The sequence below is a fragment of the Pleurodeles waltl genome, chromosome 10 (assembly GCF_031143425.1).
Source record: "Pleurodeles waltl isolate 20211129_DDA chromosome 10, aPleWal1.hap1.20221129, whole genome shotgun sequence".
NCBI classification, from domain to species: Eukaryota; Metazoa; Chordata; class Amphibia; order Caudata; family Salamandridae; genus Pleurodeles; species Pleurodeles waltl.
The window spans coordinates 88,949,991-88,972,961 of NC_090449.1; positions in this window are offsets into that span (position 1 = coordinate 88,949,991).

A 22,971-nucleotide genomic window follows, 5' to 3' on the forward strand; every position below is an offset into this window, starting at 1 on the left:
CCTCTATGACCAACTCAGGAGAGGGGGGAATATGGCTCTGCCGTTACATGCTTCCATATGGGCTTGCCACCAAGAGATCTCCATTCTCGCCTCTTCTGAGAGGGGAATTAGTTAATAATGTGACAGGCCCTTGTTCAGGTGCATGATCTTCAGGCGTTGGAGGGACCTGTAATGTAGAGGTCTGGGGAAAATCGCCTGAACAGATGAGGCTAGAAGCCCTACCAGGTGAGCCAGTGACCTCAAGGATACATTTGACTTGTATAAGGCCAATCTCAACTCTCTCTTGTTGTTCTTCACCTCCAAGGGAGGTAGAACTAATTGGGCTGGTAGGGATTTCACTATGAATCCTAGGAATTCTATAGATTGCATGGGAATCAAGATGGATTTTTGGACGGTGATGACAAACCCTAAATCCTGAAGAAGAGAGATCGCCAATTCGAAATGAAGAATTGTGGCCTGAGGGGATTGGGACAAAATTATTATGTAGTCCAGGTATATGATAAGACGAATGCCCCTGGATCTTAGAGATTCCACAACTGGTTTCATCAGCTTTGTGAAGCACCATGGAGCTGACGACATACCGAAGGGAAGAACTTTGAACTTGTAAAACTTTCCTCCCCATAGAAACTGGAGGAAGCGTCTGTGGGGGGAAAAGAAGGGAAGGGGCAGGTAGGCGTCCTTCAAATTTAAATGTACCATCCAATCCCCCACCTGAAGGATGTCTCATAACAAATGTATCCCCTCATCTTAAAATGATGGCAAAGAGTCTACTGGTTGAATTCCCTCCAATTGAGGACTAACCTGGAGCCTCCCTCCTTCTTGTCGACCAGAAAAATGGAACTTACAAACCCCAAGGGGTGAAGATCGGTTTCCTCTATCGCATTTCTTGACAGAAGAGATTAAATTTCTTTTTGAATGAAATTCTGATCTAATTGGGAAAAATGCATTGTGGTGGGAAAGGACAACTGCAGGGGAGTCTGAAAGAATTCTATTTTGAAACCCTTTACAGATTCCAGTACCCAAGGAGAGTTGGAGACCATTTGCCAATTGTGAGAAAATAACTGTATGCATTCCCCCAAAGTAACCTCTGCCCACGGAATTATTCTCACCTGATGGGTTGGAGTCTTGTATGGTGGCAGCAGCACCTCTGAACCTTTCTCTACGGAAACACCCTCTGAAGGAACGTCTTGATGGGTAGAATGTGGGTGCTTGGTCTTGCTAGCCACCCCTACCTCTGTGGCTTTGGATCTGTCTCCTGATGAGTCCTGATAACCGCGGTTGAACGCTCGCCCCCTGAAGCATCTGGCCTGTGCAAAAAGTGGACGCAGTGCTCTCTTATTCGAACCTTGGGCCTTATGCAGGTTGGAGAAAGAGGCGATGAAGTTAGAGAGTTCCTTAAGGAATGGTGCACCAAATAAGAGGCCTTGTGCTGCAGGGCCAGCTTCGGAAGATAGAAGAGCTGCCAGTTTCGGACTTAATTTCATCAAAATGGAGCTTTGCCGCTCATTGGAAATTGCACAGTTAGTATTGCCCAATCGGCAAATCGCACGTTGGGCCCAACCCACAGGGGTCTCAGTATCCACCAGAACATTCGACTCCTTTGCCTGATAGGCTAATTCAAGAATTTTTGTCAAGGGATCTGTCATGTCTAGTAGCTTATCCTGGCAAGCTTTCCACTCTCTATCAAACCCTTTTTTTGTGTCTTTAGTATACTTCTTTACGTAGGTTTACATAGAGGAATCTACTTCCGGAGTTTCTGCCGCTTGGTCCGGAAGTTCAGGTCTGGGGCACTCCGAGCGTAAGCCACTCGCACTTCTTTGTCAAAATCCTGTCTGATACTTGGTTTTACATAATCAGCCACCATAGAAGGGGGCACCCAGGCGGTAGATCGGGGTGAATAATTTTCCCCTAGCTCAAAAGTTAAGAGTTTTTGTTGCTTAATGGAGGAGGTATGATGGGTTTTCGCCTTACTCTTGCATGGACGCTGTGCGTCTTCCCATGAAGAGCTCTGTGAAGAAGTTGCGTCAGAGTCTTCTGTGAACACTTCTGAATGGGGTTTTGATGGAATACTGTAGGGGTGTTCTCTAGCTAAAGAGGCTGCAAGCTTCTCAAATGCCTCAGAATGGGCTTTTTGCAGGAGCGACTCTGGACCCTTCTATCATGCCCCCGGAGGGGGGAATCCAGCCCTGCTGTTGAGCAAACATATAAAGGTGATGCTTCAATTGAGGTATAGCCTTGGCTAAGTCTTCATTAACAGTCTTGTGCACTCCTGCATGCAGAGCTTAAACTAGGTTTTGTTCAAACAAGCTTGTTTGTAAGTCATCATAATAATAGCTCTCATCACCCTCCTGGTACTCATCATACATGACTGTATATGTAAAACAGAACTATATAAAAAGGATCAAATCTGTCAAGAGTCAAAAGGTCAACAACCAGAGTCAGAGGACCCCAAAGAGGAATCAAGGGGGAGCCGGGCAGGGCATAAAAGAAGAACAACCACTGAATCAGGTCAAAGATATTCTTTGGATGTGGAGGGAGGATCTGAAAATCGCTCTAGGCAAAGCCTCTGTGCGATTTTACAACGCTGACAGAACTCAGTCTGTCAGAGTGTCCCCGGAAGCAGAGGGGCCTCGAGGGAGTCACCACCAGAACCCCCACACAGGCGAGTCGGCAAACAGGCACACCAAACAGCAGGCTTGTTGGCTCGCGGGCACGCGTGCCGAGGAGCATCCTAGAAGCCCAAAATATAAAGAGGACAGCGCAGCAGAGCCAGGTGGTCCTTGCTCCCAAAAACTCCCGCTCCACCTACACAGGGCAACAAACCAATCCCACAACAGATATTAGAACAGAAGTATAAATGCCTAAACGGGCAAGAGCGTGCTTGTAAAGCAGAACAAAATTCACGTGAACAAAACAATTGCACTAGGATATAAAAGACTTAACTGGCTGCGGAGCAGCAAAGAAAGAGAAAGTGCGTTTGCGTCCTCCAGGTTTTATAGGGCGTGTATCTATGGTTTATCAGGTGTTATACATGGGTTCATGGGACGTGTAGTTGTTAATAAAGTTCTTTTGAATTGGCTGCTGAAAAAAATAAAGCATAGAAACAGAAGCATAATTGGAGCCTCCAGACCTGACATAGAATCACTCTAGCGGCACATAACTTAAGCCCTCATTACGACCCTGGCCGTTGGTGATAAAGTGGTGGTAATACCATCAACAGGCTGTCGGTAACTACCGCCAAATTATGACAATGGCGGAAAGATCTCTGAAAAACAGCCAATGTACCACACTGACTGCCAGGGCAGAAACAACAGGCAGCACGGCGGTAGCCGTCTACAGCCAGGCAGAAGTCAAAATTCCACCCACCGTATTATGACCAGACAATCCACCACCTTTACCGGGACAGTACCAACGACATCAAAAGCCTGCCGGAAACAGAGCTCAGAAGTGAAAGGACTCACCATTGGAAACACAGGGAAGATCCACACCGCCATGAAACCCGAAATGCAAGTGTTCCCAATGATATTCTACATCCTGCTCCACCAAGAACACCAACGCCGGCGAAGACAACGACGGTGAGTACAGCTGCCTAGTACACAAGGGAGGGGGGAGAAAAACGAGAGTGACACACACACGCGCAACACACACCCCAGACACACACACCACACACACAACCAGCTGCCCAAGAAAACAAGTTAATCCCCGTACATCAGCTGAATAATGCAAGGAAAACAGGAATTTACTAAAGTGATTGTAATAAGATCAACACTGTATAAATAATAAGTTTGCCCATGCTGCAGATATGTACAAATGTACAAAAAAAAAGGACACTGCCCAGTCCTCAGTTCGCGTGGGCCACATGGCCACAGGGCAAAGTCCAAGGCCCCACTTGTTACCTGCATCAATACAGAGAGAACACTGCAGGGGCATCAGTTGGCAAAAAGGTAGGCATCCGGGGGGGGGGACACCTCAGCCAGAGGCGGAAACAAGACCACTGGTTCTGGAGGGGCCAACATGCCCTGTGCTTTGTCCTGGGGAGTGATAGACCACAGTCTCTGAAGTGGGTCTTTTCCCCACTGGTTCTGGAGGGGGCAACATGCCCTGTGCTTTGCTCTGGGGAGTGATAGGCCACAGTTTCTGAAGTGGGTCTCTTCCCCACTAGTTCTGGAGGGGGCAACATGCTCTGTGCTTGGTCCTGGGGAGTGCAAGGCCACAGTCTCTCAGTAGGTGTCTTCCCCACTGGTTCTGGAGGAGGTAACATGCCCTGTGCTTGGTCCTGGGGAGTGATGGGCCACAGTCTCTGAATTGGATCTCTTAACCACTGGTTCTGGAGGGGGCAACATGCCCTGTGCTTGGTCCTGGGGACTGATAGGCCACAGCCTCGGAAGTGGGAGCCCGGACAGCAGGCCATGGAGGCAGGATCACATTGCGTCCGCCGGCGGTGATGGCTGCACTGTGGTGGTGGTGGTAGTGGGAGGCTCCTGCACAGCCCCTGCACCCTCTGATAACTGCACTGTGGTGGTGGTAGTGGGAGGCTCCTGCACAACACCTGCGCCCTGCAATGTCTGCACAACTACAGTTGGGGGTGGGGGCTCTGTGACAGCTGCTGGTGCAGGCTCCTTCCCCTTCTTGCCTGCTGGTGCAGGCTGCTTCCCCTTTTGGATGACAGGTGCATGCTCCTTCTCCTTCTTGCCTGCTGGTGCAGGCTCCTTCCCCTTTTGGATAGGAAGGGGAAGGTTCCTTCCCCTTTTTGCCTGCTGGTGCAGGCTCCTTCCCCTTTCAGATGGCAGGTGCAGGCTCCTTCCCCTTTTGTATCTGTGGCCTGGAATCCTTTCCACCATGATTGGATGCGTATGGAACTGGGCCCGTGGACTGTGTGGCTGAGGTGCTTGGCTGGGTTCTTGATACCCTGACCATACGTACATGACAGGAGTGGGAGGGGTAGGGAAAAGGTCAATGGTGGAAAGGAAAAAATGTTTAGGGACATTGTGGCGGGAAGAGGGAGAAGCAATGGAGTGGAGGATGAGGGAGTGGTTGTTGGAGGTGTTTGTCTGCTGGATTTGGGTGCAGGTGCATGGGCTGTATGCTGTTGTGAGGTGGATGGCTGTTAGGTGTCTGAGTGCTTGCGTTTGTGTACTTTAGGATGGGGGAAACAGACACAGTGGGAGAGGACACAGTAGAAGTGTGCATGGAAGTTGTGGAGGTGTCTGCCATTGAGGTGTGTGTTCTGCTTGGTGTGGTGATGATGCAGGTAGTGGATGTAGATGTAGTGCATGCAGGTGTGAGTGTGGACGTAACTAGGTGGGAGGTGGAGGAGGAGGAGGGAGAGACAATGGAAATAGTGGATGTTGGTGTGTCTGCAATTGGATGGTGTTTGTGTGAGTGCCTGTGGGATGAAGTGTGGTGCTTGTGTTGTGTGACACTCTTGGGTGTTGTCCTGTGTGCATGCTCATCTGGCTGTGTGTTTGGGATGGGTTGGGGTTGAGGAGAATGGGACTGGGAAGTGGAAGTTGGAGGGAGGACGGTTGAAACAGGGACAATGGCTGCCATCAGAGAGGAAGCCAGAGCCTAAATCAATCTCTTTTGGGCTGCCAAGCCACTGTGAATGCCCGCCAGGAATGAATTAGATTATTGCATCTGGGCTGCCAGCTCCTGCATGACATTCACAATGGTTGGCTGGCCTACAGAGATGGATCTCAGGAGGTCAATAGCCTCCTCACTCAGGGTAGCAGGGCTAACTGGGGCACAGCCTGAGATGCCTGGGGTGAAGGAGATTCCCACCCTCCTGGGTGAGCGGGCATGGGCAACTCACTGAGGGGCTGCTGGGAGCTGTAGCTGGGGTGGTCACAAAAGTGTCCGACACCACCAGGGAGCTCCCATCGGAGGAGGTATCAGAGTCTGTGTTGTCCCCTCCAGTCTCTGCCATGGTGCTCCCCTCACCCTCCGTCCCACTGTTGTCCTCAGCATCGGTGGACTCTGCCTCCAGGGTCCTGTGGGATACAGCTCCCTCTTTTGCTGGTGCCTCTGCTCCTCGGCCAGATGATGCTAATGGACATAAAGACAGGATGACAAAACAAGGAAGGGGGGAGAGAGACAAAGGATACACTGGGTCAATGACTGCACCAGCACCACTGTTGGTGTACACAGCACCCTCACACACAGGGAACAGGCCGACGCACTATGCATTGCACCACCACTGATATTGCTAGCCACCAAGGCATGAGGAGTGGCACACACTGCCAACTGCAGCACACCTGGGACCCACGCAGACCTGGACAGTTGTCTATGCTAACAAGCTAGGTAGGCAGTATTATCCCTTCATACCCCTAGCCACCAGAGGACCTACGCTGCTATGTCTGGCCTGGCCTAGGGGCACACAAGGACACACAATCACCACCCGGATACCACCCCACCAGGCGTAAGTTGTCATGATAGCCACTGTTCTCCCCCCCTTGTGGCTGCTGTGATGCTCTCAAGCGCCCATCCACCTCTGGATAGGCCACCGCCAGTATGCGGGCCATCGGGGGGGGTCAGAGATCGACAGGCACCCCTTCCTTGTTTGGAGGCCATCCCAAGCTGGGCCTCTGCCGTCTTCCGTGCCCAGTGTCTCCTCCCACCATTTGCAACAGTGGGTGCTCCACCTACCATAGAACCCCAGGGTCCGCAACTCCTTGGCGATTGCAAGCCATATACCCTTCTTTTGATGGGTGCTGACCTGCAGAGGCAATACACACAGAAAAACACCATTAGACAAACAGTCAATCCAGTTACAGTAATGGCCCACCATACCCGTTTATCGCACTATAGGAAGACACATAGCCCAGCACTCAATGTGTAGCCAGCCAGGAGGACATACCTCCCCCTTACACGGAGCCATCACACACACCTCCATACATGCATGCCACATGCATCGTGCTCACAGTGTACTCACCTGTTAGTCTGGAGGCCCATAAAGCAGTCCGTACTGGGGTAGGACCCTAACCACCATTCTCTCCAACTCCTCCAAAGTGAAGGCTGAGGCCCTTTCCCCAGTCACACGGGCCATGGTAGGTTCCAGACACAGGTCACAGCAGCACATGCAGTGTAGGTCCTCTCCTGTGGAAGATTAGGTAACAAGTGATAAATATGATAGAAAACTGCAGTCACGTCCACGGAGGTGCATACTGTCACCGCCGGCGTTGATCACCATTGGCCACTGTACCCTATAGGGCCCAATTTTAACCAATGAGGAATTGCATGGCGGTTCCCGACCGCCTCCTGCCACAGCGCACAACGTCAGGCGTACAACCTCACTTCCACCTGTCCCCCCACACAAGACAGGCAGATGCAATTTCAGGGCAATAATGCTGCGTCACAGGAGAAATAGACACATACTGGACAAATCACACTGACCCATTACATGTGTACGGAATGCAAACTAATATTAAGGCTCCATTGTTCAGTTTGTGACAGCTTCCTCACTCTTTTGTCCCATAGATTCCTACTGCTGCGGATGAATAAGAGATGGAGACATACCCCCATGTAAAGGCCCCTTGTGGACTTGGCTACACTGGAGAACAGGCACATAATACTCACCTATAGACTGGACAGGGCCACAATCACAGAGCTGTGTGCTCAATTGGAACCTGACCTGATATCTGCTATCTGTCAGCCCACTAGGATCCCCTCTCTTGTGCAAGTGCTATCTGTACTAAATTTCCTGGCAACTGGTTCTTTCCAAGTGACAGTGGGCTTGGCAGCAGAAATGTCAAAGCCAATGTTCTCAATAGTGCTGACAAGAGTGTTGTCTGCCCTGATAAAACACATATGCAGCTACATTGCATTCTTCCAGGTTGAGGATTTGGCCACAGTGAAGGCCGAGTTTTATGAAATGGGACATATCCCCAATATAATTGGGACGATTGATGGAACATATATTGCATTTGTCCACCCCTGCCAGAATGAACAGGTGTTCAGGAATCGTAAGAGTTTCCACTCCATGAATATGCAGATGGTGTGCTTGGCGGACCAGTACACCTCCCACATCAATGCTAAGTATCCTAGGTCAGTGCATGATGCCTTTGTCCTAAGGAATAGCAGCATTCCAAATGTGAAGGCCCAACTACAGAGGCACAGGGTGTGGCTAATAGGTGAGCCCTGCTTCCCACCCAGTACATGTTGGTGTATGCCTATGCTGTTGGCCCATATGGGATAGAGTGTGGTTAAATGTTGTCCCTCAATATATGCAGGTGACAGTGATTACCCAAACCTATCATGGCTGCTGACCCCTGTGATGAATGCCAGGACAAGGGAAGAAGAACATTATAATGAGGCACATGGTCGAACCAGTAGGATCATTGAAAGGACCTTTGGCTTCCTGAGGGCCAAGTTCCGGTGCCTCCATCAAACAGGTGGATCCCTGTGCTACTCACCCAAGAAGGTCTGCCAGATAGTAGTGGCATGCTGCATGTTGCACAACCTGGCCCTCAGACGCCATGTCCCTTTTCTGCAGGAGGTGGAGACTGGAGATGCCCCTGTGGCAGCAGTGGACCCTGTGGACAGTGAGGATGAGGAGGCAGAGGATGAGGATGAGGACAACAGAACATCTGTGATCCGCCAATACTTCCAATGACACACAGGTAAGACAGTGTAACTTTGCATTTCAATGACTTTGGTTGCAATCTGTGTGGCAATGGCATGCTTATATGTCCCACTTCTATGCCCACTTACTGTTGCCTCTGGCAATTCATTTTGATCATGTTGGTGATTTGACAAATACTCCTGGTGTTATCACTGCAGCCAGCTACAGTTCATTAATCTTTGCTCATTCTATGTACAGTTCATTTACAATGTTTGTACCTGTTTTAAAAAAAATACATATTTGATATACATGACATGCTCAAAATAGATTTTTTTCAAAGGGTGTTTATTGAAGTACTAACATGTATGGGGAAAGTGCAATGGGATGGGGTGATGATGGAGGAACGTCCAGGGTATTGTTCCAGTCTGTTTGTAGCACAGGTGCATTGTCCAAGGGGACATAGGAAGGGGAGCAATGGCAATTCAAGGTGGGCAGGGTGACTGTGTGGAACAGAAGGAGGACAAACAGGAGAGTCTCATTTCCTGGTGGGGGTCTTGGCAAGTGTCTCTGGCTTCTGTCTGGATCGCAGGGAACATTTGCGGGGTGGTTCACCTTCTGCAGGGGGAGGGGTGCTGTTGGCCTGTGAGCCCCGTGGCGGGGCCTCCTGGCCACTGGCGGAAGTGGAAGGCTGTTCAGATGTCTGGCTAGTGGAAGGGCCTGCTTGTATGAGACTGTCTCCCTCATAATGTTGGTCATGTCTGCCAGCACCCCTGCCATGGAGATCAGGGTGTTATTGATGGCCTGCAAGTCCTCTCTGATCCCCTGGTACTGTTACACCTGCAGCCGCCTGTTCTCCTGCACGTTGTCCAGGATCTGGCCCATCGTATCCTGGGAATGTCGGTAGACTCGGAGAGTGCCTCCTGGAGAGTCTGTTCCCTGGGCCTGTCCTCCCCCTGGTGCACAGCAGTCCTCCCAGTGTCCCTGGTGGCCTGTGCCTCTGTCCCCTGAACCGTGTGCACACTGCCACTGACCCCAGGTCCCTGATTATATTGTGTGTGAGGTGTGGCCTGGAGTCCCTGTAGAGGTGGACACACTGCTGATTGATGTGTCCTGGAGACAGAGGTCTGGGTACGCTGGGTGGGTTCTCTGGTGGTGTTTCCTGATTGGGGAGGCTCTGTGGTGGTGTGTGACTGGGCTTGGGTAACCGGCTGTCCAGTGGTCTCTGATGGGCCAGGTAGATCGTCCAGATCCTGAAGGCAAGAGGTACTGTCATCAGTGAGGGCCTCTTCAGTTGGGGAACTGGATAGTGCTGGCACTTCCTCTCCGGTGACATTGGCTGGGGTACCTGTGGGGATGTAAATGATGTGTTATGGTTGATGTGTATGACATATTGTACATCCCTGGGTTCCCCTCTATGGTTGGGTTTGCCCTGCCAGCTTTCACTTTTGTATGTTAGTTTATGATGGGATTGTTAGTTCTCTATGCTGTGCATACTTTAGTGATGGGTGTCCATGCAGGGCTGTGAGGGGTGCCCATGCATTGGTACAGCATGCAGGGCTTGGCATTGGGATAAGTGAGATGTGATGGTGGAGTGTGAGGGATGTAGTGGAGTGATGGGAGTGAGGGTGAGGGTATGTGATGGCATGCAGGTAGGGGGGTGATAATAGTAGAGAGTTGACTTACCAGTGTCCAGTCCTCCTCCGACTCTGGCCAGGCCCTCAGGATGAAGTATTGCCAAGACTTGCTCCTCCAAGCTGTGAGTTGTGGGGGATAAGGTGGAGGTCCACCACCAGTTCTCTGGATAGCGAGCTGGTGTCTTGCTGCCATGGAACGTACCTTCCCCGAAGGTCGTTCCATCTCTTCCTGATGTCATTCCTTGTTCTGGGGTGCTGTCCCACAGCGTTGACCCTGACCACGATTCTCCACCATAGCTCCATCTTCCTTGCAATGGATATCTGCTGCACCTGTGCTCCTAATAGCTGTGGCTCTACCCTGACAATTTCCTCCACCATGACCCTTAGCTCCTCCTCTGTGAAACGGGGGTGTCTTTTTGGTGCCATGGGTGTTATGTAAAGTGTGTTGGTGAGGCTGTGTTGGGTAACGTGTCGGGGTGTGCGATGTGGAGTGCGTGAGTGGTGTATGGGTGTGAGTAGTGTGTGGCTCTAGTTGTCTCAGTGGTCTTGGTGTCTGGTTGCAATGATTTGTATTCGTAAAGGGTTGTGAGTAATGTGGGTGTTTTATAGTGGTGTGGGTGTGTGGTTGTGGTGTGTGTATGGATGTTAGGTGTGTGTTCTTTGAATTGTCCAATGTGGTGTTGTTTTGTTTGTGGGTGTCCATTCTGAGCGCGGCGGTATGTACAGCCAATGGTTTACCGCCATTGAATATCCGCCGTGGTGATTCATGGGCCATAATGTGGTGGGTGTTATTTTGTTGGCATAACGGTGAGGGTTTTGATGCCGCCAGTTTATCACTGACCTTTGGTCTGGCGGATTTGTGTGTGTGGCTGAATTCTGTCGGATTGGTGTGTGTGTGCATTAATATGGTGAACGGATATCCGCCGCCGCTGCGGTAAGTTGGCAGTTGTCAGTGTGCCGGTAAGTGGGATTTACCGCCAGGGTCATAATGAGGGCCTTAGTATCTCAGTGTGGAAATGTGTTCAAAAGAGGGGGGACCTGCTGATGTTAACCCAATGCCAACAAGAGAGTTGAAATCAAAAGTGAGTATTTAGGATGTAAAAATAGTGGATCCACCACTTCTAGCTATCGTTCTGCGAATTTAGAAAGAGGATTCCAGCTAGTGCCTAAAATGTTAAAGGCTTCAGGTTGCCGATGGTGATTCTTTTGCAGTGTTAATAATGAGTAATTCGAGCAATTTTGGACAAGCATCCTGTCCCAAAGGAGCATTACACACAGCAAATGTAGCTTGGGTCAATGTACATAAAATCCGATTGATCCACTCCACCCACCTTAGCCTTTATGATGGTGCTCTCCCAAGCGTCCCAAAGGTGGTTGCTCCCCTTATTAAACACACCTGCACCTCAGTTATCTATAGATGACGGGTATGCTCCAACAACGCTTGCTCTGATAACTGGGTGGCCAAACACAGACTGTCATGGCTCTGTGTTTAGTACACAGAAAAGATAAGTGATAGTAGGTGAGATACTCCCCCCTCAGGTACAAATATGGGTCCTTGCTTATAATAACAAGCAGCTTTGTGTTGTACTAATGATGTAATGGAGTTTGGTGGTGTTAGAACGTTGTGTTTGGACTTGTGTCAGTTGCAGTGAAGCTGGCGAGTGAGAAGTCATGTTGGCAGGTTGATTAAAATTTAACCAGTAAGATCATCCTTCGGTGTCCGGATTGTAGATCGTTTAGTAAAAAAAATTGGCGACGATTAGTATTACCAGCTACTTTGCTGTCAACCTGCCAAGTGTCATGAAACCATGCTTTGACAGATTTAATGCCTGAGAAGTGAACTGAAAGAACCCATTTTCAGGAAGTTCTGCTAGAGAGGGGAGTATACCTTGTGGAATTTGCAGATCACCAGGTACTGTTTTGTTTAGTGAAACATGGGATTTGGCGGCGTGTCGGTGAGTGTGCAACGGTGCAGTCAGTGCGAGACGTGGCGCAAGTGTGGCTAGTCAGGCTTACTATATGCATTCCAGCGTGTGGCAATGCCGCAGACAACGTGAAGTGCAGCACTGAGAGTTCACAGCACAATGGGTGCAAGACATTTTCACAAGGCAGGCAGCAAGACACATCTTACCTGACAGCGTGTTGCAAATGTTTGGAGTGCAGGCATGTCTACAAGGTTACGTGCACACCTTCTGGGTTATTTGCAGCACGTTTCATGTGGTGATGTGCACACCTTCTTCGTCATTTGAGCACGTTTCACAGAGCGACGTATACACCTTTTTGCTTAATGGTGCACACTTTTATCAGCTCTTAAAGATGATGCATCTTTATCTAGTCTATCTCCAGGCCTAAATTTTGATACTTTGTAGTTGAAGTAGCGTGATGACGCACACATCCTTGGACTATAAGGGGTCAATTATCTTTTGGGTTTATTCATTTGTTTATTTACTTTGGCTTTTCTTGGAGAGTAGGAACAGCGCGGTGACACACACACCTTAACATCATATAGAGTGTAATAAATTATTGTCACATAAACTAAACATGGAGCAACCATCCATTTCAGCACCTCCATTTTCTTTACAGCATTAAGAATCACCTACAATCCAGTAGGATGATTGGATTGACATGTTTGATCATTTTTTTGCAAGCATTGGATAGTGAAGAGTTCCGCTAAGAAAGGAGGAAGGCTATTGTATTAAATGCCTTAGGGTGCAAAGGTGAAAGGACATTTAAATTCTTGCCAGAGGTATTGCATAATGGCTCTAGACTGTCTGATATCTATGGAGAAGCCAGGTTCAGATGAATCAACAGATTTGCAAAAGAGACAAATGCATTTATGGCAAGATATAAGTTTTATACTCAACCACAACGCAGTGGGGAGAGCATAGATTAATTTGTTTCCAGATTGAGGGAATTGTCTGTGAAATGTCATTGTGGAGGAATGGACAATTAATTAATACGAGATCAGTTAATGGTACAGTGCAAGAGTCATAAGATTCAAGTGTGATTAAGGGCAGTAAAAAGCCCAACCTTCAGAGATGCAATTGGAATGGTAAAGGTTATAGAGGAATCAGAGTACTGTATGAGGGAGATGAATAAATGGGGTGTTGGCATGACTAACAAGAAAGAAGAAGTAAGCAACTGTGTTGGAGCGGTAGGAAAGAATAAGCAACCACAAAAAACCATGCACTAAAATTTGATACGAAAGGGTGTAATAGATGCAGTAGTAATTTTCATGGAAGTGATTCTAAGTCATGTTTAGCCATCAATAAAGAGTGCAGGAAATGTGGACGCAAAGGAAATTATGCACACATGTGCAAAGAATGGGTTAAGTCCAAAGTAACGGTGGTTGCTGACTCGTATGACTGCAATCCAGATTTAATTCAAGATCGTATCTTGAGTGTGGGTGATGGTGTTGAAATGGAAAGGAAGGAAAGTAGGCTGAAGGTATAGTTCACCATCTGTGAGAGCGACATACAGTTAACGGTAGACACTGGTTACTGTACACAATTATACAATTATAAGATATTCACTTCAAAATATGGCCACATGTGACCTTATTACCTAAAGATATATGTCCGGGTGGGAATCAAGGTGAAGAAATTGACATTTTCCGTTACTTTTTGTCTGACATTGAATTCAAATCTCAGGGCAAAGTAAATGTTGCGGAAGAAGGGCCTCCCATATTAAGCTGGATGCACCAATATGATTTGAACATCATAGTGAATCCTAGGGCATATGATCAAGTAATAGTTGTTGGAGACAAAGATGTTAATGAAATTTTATCTGAGGTAAAAGAGGTGTTCAGGAAAGAGTTGGGTGAACTGCATGGGTATATGCATAAGATTAGGTTGGAGCAATACCTGTTAAGCACAAAGTAAGGAAAGTCCCAGTTACAGATAGAGAAGAGGTGAAAGAAATGTTAAAGGGGATGGTGAAAGAAGAGATAATTGGACCAGTTGAAGCCCTGCATGGATGTCCCCGATGGTGATAGCAAAGAAGTCCGATGGAAGGTTAAGGTTCTGTGTGGACTTGAGGAGAGTTAACCAAAATATTGTGATGGATAATTTCCTTTTACCGAACATCAACAAATAGTTGCTATTGCTGAATCGTGGTAAGTTCTTTTCAAAGCTAGATCTGAAAAGTGTATACGAACAAATCCAGTTGCACAATTAATCCAAGGAGTTGATGTAATTTATTACTATGGAAGGAATGTTTTGTTTCACTAAAATGCCATTTGGGTTGTCATCAGCCGCATGTGTTTTTCAACTATTAATGTCACACATATTTGAAGCCTTCACAAATGTGATGTTTTTTCAAGATGATATCCTCAGTTATGGAGCCGCAGAGAAACAACATAACACTGTGTTGAGAAAAGCTCTTAGGACGTTATTGGATGTAGGTCTTACGCTCAAGAGAGAAAAATGTGCATTTGTGTGTGAGGGCTTTGAATATTTGAGTCACACCATTTCTGGGGGGGTGGGGGTGTTAAACCAAAGAGAAATTTGTTGGAAGCCACAGAGTTATCTCCCACACCTAGTGATAAAGACCAGTTGAGATCATTCATGGGTTTGAGTGAGTATTATTCCAAGTTTGTGTAAAATTTTGCCTCAAAAACTGAAGACTTGAAAGTGTTGTTGAGGAAAGGATGTGTGTTTAAGTGGGGTGAGGAACAACAAAAGTGTTTTGATTGTATAAAACTTGAAATGTGTAAAGCAGATGTTCTAGTTCCTTTTGATTTCACCTTGGACACTGTTCTCAAAGTTGATGCCAGCGCCATGGGGATCGGTGTAGCTCTTTCCCAAATCCATAAAGAAGGGGAAGGGGAGAGAACTGTAGCGTTTGCATCTCATGCCTTGACAGACTCAGGGAAAAATCATTCAGTTATTGAGCAAGAAGCGCTGGCAGCGGCATGGGTGACTGAGTAGTTCAGTTTCAAATTAAAAAGGGATCATAAACCTCTGTAGAAGTTTCTCATCCCTGGGGGTGCTGGCAAGGGGTCACCCAGACTGGTGAGATTAGCCGCCATTTAGCAAGAGTACCAGTATGTTGGATATATATCAGTATGGCGGAATATACAAGCGGATGCATTGTCATGGTTGCCTTTGAGTTGGGAAGTGTCTGACAAGGCAGGGGTGGTGAACAAGGAAAACAAAGGAGCAGTGGCATGGTTGTAGAATGTGGTAAATTACGAAGTTAGAACTTTCTCTAAATTGGAGTGGGCACAGGAAATGAAGGGTGATTATGTTTTGAAGGAAGTATGCAAAATGGATAGCAAACAGAGCAGAAGAGAAAGTATGGTAGTTCCTGCAGTGAGACCTTACTTGAAAATTTGGATGAGTTGTTGGTGGGTGAGGGGTGTGTTTTGATGAGGGGAGATGGATGTGTTCCACCTGAAAATATTAGGAGAAGGATCAAACAAATAGGACACCAGGGTCATTTGGGTCAAACTATGACCTGGAAGAGAGTGAAAGAAAATTTTAATGGCCGGTTGTTGATGCGCAGACAGCTCAGTGGGTGGAAAGATGTGCAGACTGCAAGGAAGGAGAGAAAAGATTGAAGGTCGGTATGCAGTATAATTTCAGTCATATTCAGAGAATCTTGGCATAGTGCTTATATGGATGTTATAGGTCCATTTACAGGTATGAGACAGGAATTAAGATTTGCCATGGTTTTGGTTGATGTTTATTCCAAATGGTTAGAAGTTAAATTTATGAGGGCAGTATCTAGGAGGAACACTATCAAGGTATTGAGGGAGCTGTTTAGGAGGGAAGGCTTTTAGCTTACGTCTTCAGAAATGCAGGAATTTTTGCAGGCATAGGGCATAAAACATCATCACACTTCTCTTTACAATCCTCAAGCAAATGGTATGGTTGAACGCATGAACCGCATGGTGAAGGGGACAATACAGTTAGCAGTTCGCAACAGATCAGAAGTGTGTGAGGCAGTTAAGAAGATGTTGTTGGCATACTGCACCACTGAAGGTAGATGAACTGGCAAATCGCACTTCAAATTAATAAAAGGGTGTAAACCTCATTCAAAGTTGGTGCTGAGCTGGTTGAAAGGGAGTAACAGTGACAAGAACTTTGTTTCAAGTAACTAAACAATGGATATTTAAGTAGGAGATTGGGTAAAAGTTAGAGATGGACGTGTGAGGAAGGGTTGATCTAAATTTAGAGGCCTGTATATGGTTAAGCAGGTTTTTGATTGGTATGTGGCACTGAAAAATGGTGATAAGTGGAACAAACCGAGAGTGGCTCTATATCAAATAAAAGTAAGGGAAGAAAGTGTTGATGTAGACAGTAGTGAGGGTTGTAGAGGGTTTGGGTTGGTGAATGAGAATAGAACATTGGAGGAGTTGGAAGATATGCCTGAAGTGAATGAGAGTGAAGTGTCAGATGATTCGGAACAAGTGTCTGCCAGATGTGGAGATGAAATTAACATAGGGGTAGAGGAAGTTGAGGAAACACAACACAGAGCGCAAAGGGACAGGAGACATCCAGCTTATTTACAAGACTTTGTAAGAGAACAAAAGTAATATGGTGTGTTCTCTAAAATATTGTGTTCTCTGTAAATGTTTTATGGTTTAGACCAAGGTTCTAATAATTTCCTCTGTTCTTACATTTCAGTTTTCAATTGTAATATACATGTATTGTAAAAAAAAATTATATAGTAAGCTTATCTTTTAAGTAACACTTCTTGCAATTTCATTGTTTAGTTGTTGTTGTTATTAAAGGAGAAGGATGTCTTGTACTTATGACGCAATGGATCTTCGGTAGTGTTAGAACGTTGTGTTTGCACTCACTCCAGTTACAGTGAAGCTGGCGAGTGAGAAGTCATGTTGGCAGGTTGATTAAAAGATAACCAGTAAGATAATTCTTCGGTGTCCGGATTGTAGATCGCTTTGTTCAACACTTTGCATCTTTGGTCAATATTCCATGAACAAGATAGGAGTCGGGGTACAAGATAGGAGTCGGGCAACTGTACAAGTCTCCTTTGGTAATAGAATGGCATCCTGTCATGGTACATCAAACAAAGAGATCTCCCTCTTTGTTGACCACACACACAGCTGCCCAGGTTACTTCATTCTGCCTATTTGATGTAACTTCCAGACGCCTGTCCTCACATGGAGGAAATTAATAAGGTCATAGAGCCTGGTGCAGAACTCTGCTCCACCAGCGGAGTTTTCATAATTCTTGCACTTCACATTATGTGGCACAGTGTTGAGTTCCTGAATTCCGGCTTCAGGCGAAACCAGAGTTTGTTCACACATGTACACGAGATTTGGTGCTAGCGCCATGATACTCTTGGGCCACTGTGCGTCTCATCGCTCTGCTTGCTGCAGTGGGCACAAGATTTAATGTTCAACCGCACTGCTTCCAGCCACGCACTTAAGACTTTGCAATATCTCGAGCTACTTCCGGCCTCGCTGGCAGCTGAAACAGTGCCGCCAGTGAGTGCAAACGCACCTGAAGTAAACTTTCTACTCAAGATGCATTTAAATCTAGCCAAAAGAGGTTTTTGAGAGGATTTTCTTCTCCAATGGACCCTTCAAGTGTTTTTTTAGTGTGAGAAATCTTTTGTTTCAGACTGGAAGAAAGTACTGAAGAGACTCCAACTTCCTGCTTCTGTCTAGCAGGTTCCTCCCGGTGCTTTGTCCATCTCTAGGTCACTTTTCACTTGGATTTTGAGGTGGAAGGATCACTCTGATTGTCTCCTGGATATACCTTTGGATTTAAGGACATTATTTTTGTGGCATAAGTAAGTTCAATACCTATTTTAAAAGGGTGTTGTCTATTTGCTTGGGCGTGCACCACTATTTCTTTATACTTTAATTGTATTTTTACATTTTATAGTGGTGGGTGGCCAGGAGTTTAAATATGGGCCTAGTTATTATTTATTTTGCATTTCATTGATTTTTCATCTTTTGTGAGGGAAAATTGTTTCATAGCTCAGCACCTTTTCTACATGTTTATAACATTTGCATTATTAGTTTACTCTGTGGTCCACATTTCCAAAGTGCCATATAGCCAGCAGGCCCAGTACTAGAAGTCATCAGGGCATGAAAAAAATGTTTCTGTGGTATATGTTTTAAAATCTTCATTTGGAGCAGGGGTGGCATTGGATCAAATAAAAAAATTTTGGCTATTGTTTGCATTTCATTTTTTTGCAAAGAGTGTATATGTTGTGGAGTAATATTTGATGGCATAGGGGGATGTGTGTTGTTGTGAAATTTGTATAGCTCAGTTAATTTTTGTGTTGCTGAATTAATGCTAGTGTTTTTTGTTAGCACCATGCCTCCTTATGGCCAGTGTGTGTGCGTGTCATCGTCCACCATTTGTCTTTGTTCCCCATATTGTGTAGTCCTTGTCCATAGGCTTGCATGTGTTATTTGTTTTCCATGCTTCCTTGTTCGCAGTTGTTGTTTGACCATGTGGCTGGTGGCCATTTTGTACATGCAGCCAGTGTTCCTTTTCCATAGGCTTGCATGTGTTCTTTGTTCCCCATGCCTCCATGCTCCTTGTTGTTTTTTGACCATGTGTCTGTCACCCATTTTGTGTATCCAGCCAGTGTCTTTTCGTAATAGGCTTGCATGTGTTCTTTGTTCCCAATGCATCCTTGCTTCTTGTTGTTGTTTGAACGTTTGCCTTGTGGCCATTTTGTGCATCCAGCCAGAGTGCCTTTGCATATGCTTGCATGTGTTCTTTATTTATTCCCCATGCCACTGTGCTCCTTTTCATTGTTGTTTGACCATGTGGCTGGCAGTCATTTTGTACGTGCAGCCAGTGTCTTTGCTGTAGGCTTGCATGTGTTCTTTGTTCTCCTTGCTCCTTGTTGCTGTTGTTTGACAATGTGGCTGGCAGCCATTTTGTGCATGCAGCCAGTGTTCCCTTGCCATAGGCTTGTATGTGTTATTTATTTATTCCTCATGCCTCCATGCTCCTTGTTGTTATTTGACTATGTGGCTGGTAGCCATTTTTTACATCCAGCCAGTGTCTTTTTGCCATAGGCTTGCATGTGTTCTTTGTTCCCCATGCTTCCTTGCTCCTTGTTGTTTGACCACGTGGCTGACGGCCATTTTGTGCATCCAGGTAGTGTCTTTTTGCCATAGTCTTGGATGTGGTCTTTGTTCTCCATGCCTCTTTGTTCCTTGATGTTGTTGCTTGACCATGTGGCTAGCAGCCATTTTGTGCATCCCTCCAGTGTCCCTTTTCCAACGGCTTGCATGGATTGATGTGATACCAGTGGTTATTGATATGCTTGGGGATCATTGTAGTATATGTATACTAAAAGAATATGATTCTGATGAACATTGCATGTATTATTTCCTTTCTTTTTGTAGCTTTTTTTTTATTTTGCGGCAAATTGTGCTCTTCTTATACTATGTTTTTTCTTCTTGTCCTCCCACTCAAACATTTCCATTTAAAATTTTCATTTTCTATTTTTTATTTAGAAATTTTATTTACATTTTTCTTTTAATATTTTTTTTATTTCTTGTTTTTATTTTAATTAATTTTGATTTAAATGTTAACTTTTTTAATTCTTTTAATTTATTTAACTCTGCATTTTGCCTTACTCCATCCGTCCATTCATCCACTATAGATGCTTAGCCGCGACAGCATTCGGTTTCCTTAAGTTTATAATAATTTTATTTCCTCCTGGACACCTTGGCTGCGGTGCACTGCAGACACATCAGCAGCATAATTCTTTTTTCAATCATTATTCCATTTCCATGAACCACCTTGCCGCCATAGGTTTTGTAAGTATTATTCCATTTACCCATGCATCTGTCTATGACTACCACAGGTGTCGCCTTTAAAACAGATGGAGATAAAGCAAAGAGCTAAATGTGCCTGTTGTGTTGCCTGATTTGAAATGAAGTTTTATGGTGTGGTGGTGTGGTTTGACTTTATACTGTTTCATTAAATTAGTATTTGTTACACAAGTAACCAACCACACTGATATTGCATTTGTCTGTACTGTTTCAACCTTCAACAGTGCTATGTTCCACTAACTACATGTTTTTCTTGCTTGGTTGCTTTAGGTGCACAAGAGAAGAACGGTCTCATCACCCAAAGTACTGCCAAAGAGAAGGCCTACACATTTCTTTCAGTCCTCCAATCCCTTCCACTTGTGCAGCTTAGTGCCACCACCAACTGATAGCTTTAAGATGCCCCAAAGAAAGTTGCTCCCCAGAAAGTAGTCAGTGAAAAGAAGCAGCTTCCCACCAGGGGTGTGCTGACTGCAGCCTTTTTTGGGAGACGTGTGCCTGCCACACCTGCCCCTGGGAAGGAACCTGGGAGCAGCACTCCTGCATCAACAGCACCACCCCAACCTCAGCTCAAGACCATGTCTGTCAGTGAGACAGTCACTGCAATCACAGCAACACCGACGAGCAGTGACGTTGAATTGAATTTGTCCCATTTGCAAAGTAGTACACAATTGTTTCAGGAAACGGAGCAAAGTGGACAGCAGCCACAGCCAGAAATAGTATATTTTCATGAAGTTGGAGCAGAACAGGAGGCCAAGCTTCCTACTGAGCAAGAGCCTCTTCTTTTAGAATAAATGGCTCCCAGATCTCCAGAAAGAAAAAGGAAGGGTGCTACTCCACCATCTCCTCCAAGCCCTACTTCTGATGACAATGATAGGGACATGGATTGGGCCCCAGCATAGCCCAGGAGATGCCAGGAGAGGTAAGAGAAAAGAAAAGCTCAAGAAAGACTTAGGCCCGTATTTATACTCCGTTTGCGCCGAATTAGCGTCGTTTTTTTTGACGCAAATTCGGCGCAAAACTAACGCCATATTTATACTTTGGCGTTAGACGCATCTAGCGCCAAAGTATGGGCAAATAGCGTCATTTTTTTGCGTGAACGCCTTCCTTGCGTTAATGAGATGCAAGGAAGGCGTTCCCGTCTAAAAAAATGACGGCGACGCAAATGCGTCGTATTTATACTCCCGGGCAAAAATCACGCCCGGGAGTGGGCGGGGCAAAAAACCCCGCATTTGCGCCACTTTTTAACGCCTGGGTCAGGGTAGGCGTTAAGGGGCCTGTGGGCTCAAAATGAGCCCACAGGTGCCATCCCATGCCCCCAGGGACCCCCCCTGCCACCCTTGCCCACCCCAGGAGGACACCCAAGGATGGAGGGACCCATCCCAGGGACATTCAGGTAAGTTCAGGTAAGTATGATTTTTTATTTTTTTCAATTTTTTTTGGTGGCATAGGGGGGCCTTATTTGTGCCCCCCTACATGCCACTATGCCCAATGACCATGCCCAGGGAACATAAGTCCCCTGGGCATGGCCATTGGGCAAGGGGGCATGACTCCTGTCTTTACTAAGACAGGAGTCATTTAAATGGCGTCTGGGCGTCGAAAAAAATGGCGCAAATCGGGTTGAGGCGATTTTTTTGCCTCAACCTGACTTGCCCCATTTTAAGACGCCCTAACGCCATTTTCCCCCTACGCCGGCGCTGCCTGGTCTACGTGGTTTTTTTCCACGCACACCAGGCAGCGCCGGTCTGCTAGCGCCGGCTAACGCCATTCCATAAATACGGCGCCCGCATGGCGCTTCCAAATGGCGTTAGACGGCGCTAAATTTTTTGACGCTAAACTGCGTTAGCGCAGTTTAGCGTCAAAAAGTATAAATATGGGCCTTAGAATCATGGAAGAGGGTGATAATGAAATGGATGACAACGACGAGCCAGTCATTGTGGAAGCTAGCACAGAGGAGTCCAACATTACTATCCAACCTGTTCCAAGGGATGTGGCACAGGCAACACTTCCAGCTCCCATATTTGTAAGTCCCCAGCTGAGACCTGCACCAACACTTACCTCAGTAGAAAAACGGACTGAAGAGAGGCAGTCAACACACCTACCTATCTCCAGCTCTTCTTCAGGCACTGGTAGTGGCTCACAAAGAAAGTACTTCCCCTCAGTTTGGGAAATGTTTATGATTAGCAAACAGGAGGAGAACATTGCCATTTGCCACAAGAGTGCTTGTCTAGGTAATCCTCATTCCCATTATGGTACTGGAGGCCTGATGATCCATATGAAAAAACATCACTCAATCCAGTGAGAGGAGAACCTTAAACAATTGTTGTATGTGGTCTTGGTGGTGAAGGTGAGGAGAGCCGGGAAACATCAGCTACAACTGGTCAAATCACAGTGAAATGTGCAGAAGAAGAAGGTGACATCCTCATGCAAATCAGCCCTGTCCTCAGCTGTACACCAGAAAAAACCACCTCAGCAACATGACAGTGGCACAGGAAGACTCAGAGTCAGATGGAGACACCACGGCATATGATGACGGCACCACAAAGCACATTGAGTCTACCACCACCTACTTCTCAAACGTTGCCTGCAGCAGTGGCTCCACAAAAGAAGAAAATTCAGGCTACTACTAGGGGTATGTTTAGACAGGAGGGGCCCTATGACAGCAACCACCCAATGGCACATTTGTACAATGGGAAGCTGCAAAAATTTTACCGCTGGACCTCCTCCCTTTTTCTTTTGCGGAAGGAGTGTGATTCTTAGAATTTATGGAAACCATCTGCCTGAAATGGAAGGTTCCAAGTCAGACCTATTTTGCCAGAGTTGCAGTGCTGTACTGCAATTGGTTGGACAAGCTTTGCAGCAAAGTGTTTTCAACACTATCCACCTGATGACAGACATGTGGACCAGTTGTCAGACTACTCATTACATGTGCATCACTACACACTAGATCTCTTTTGCAGGAAATAAAGCAAAAGCTATCTACTGGTCTTGGCCTTGAAGATTTG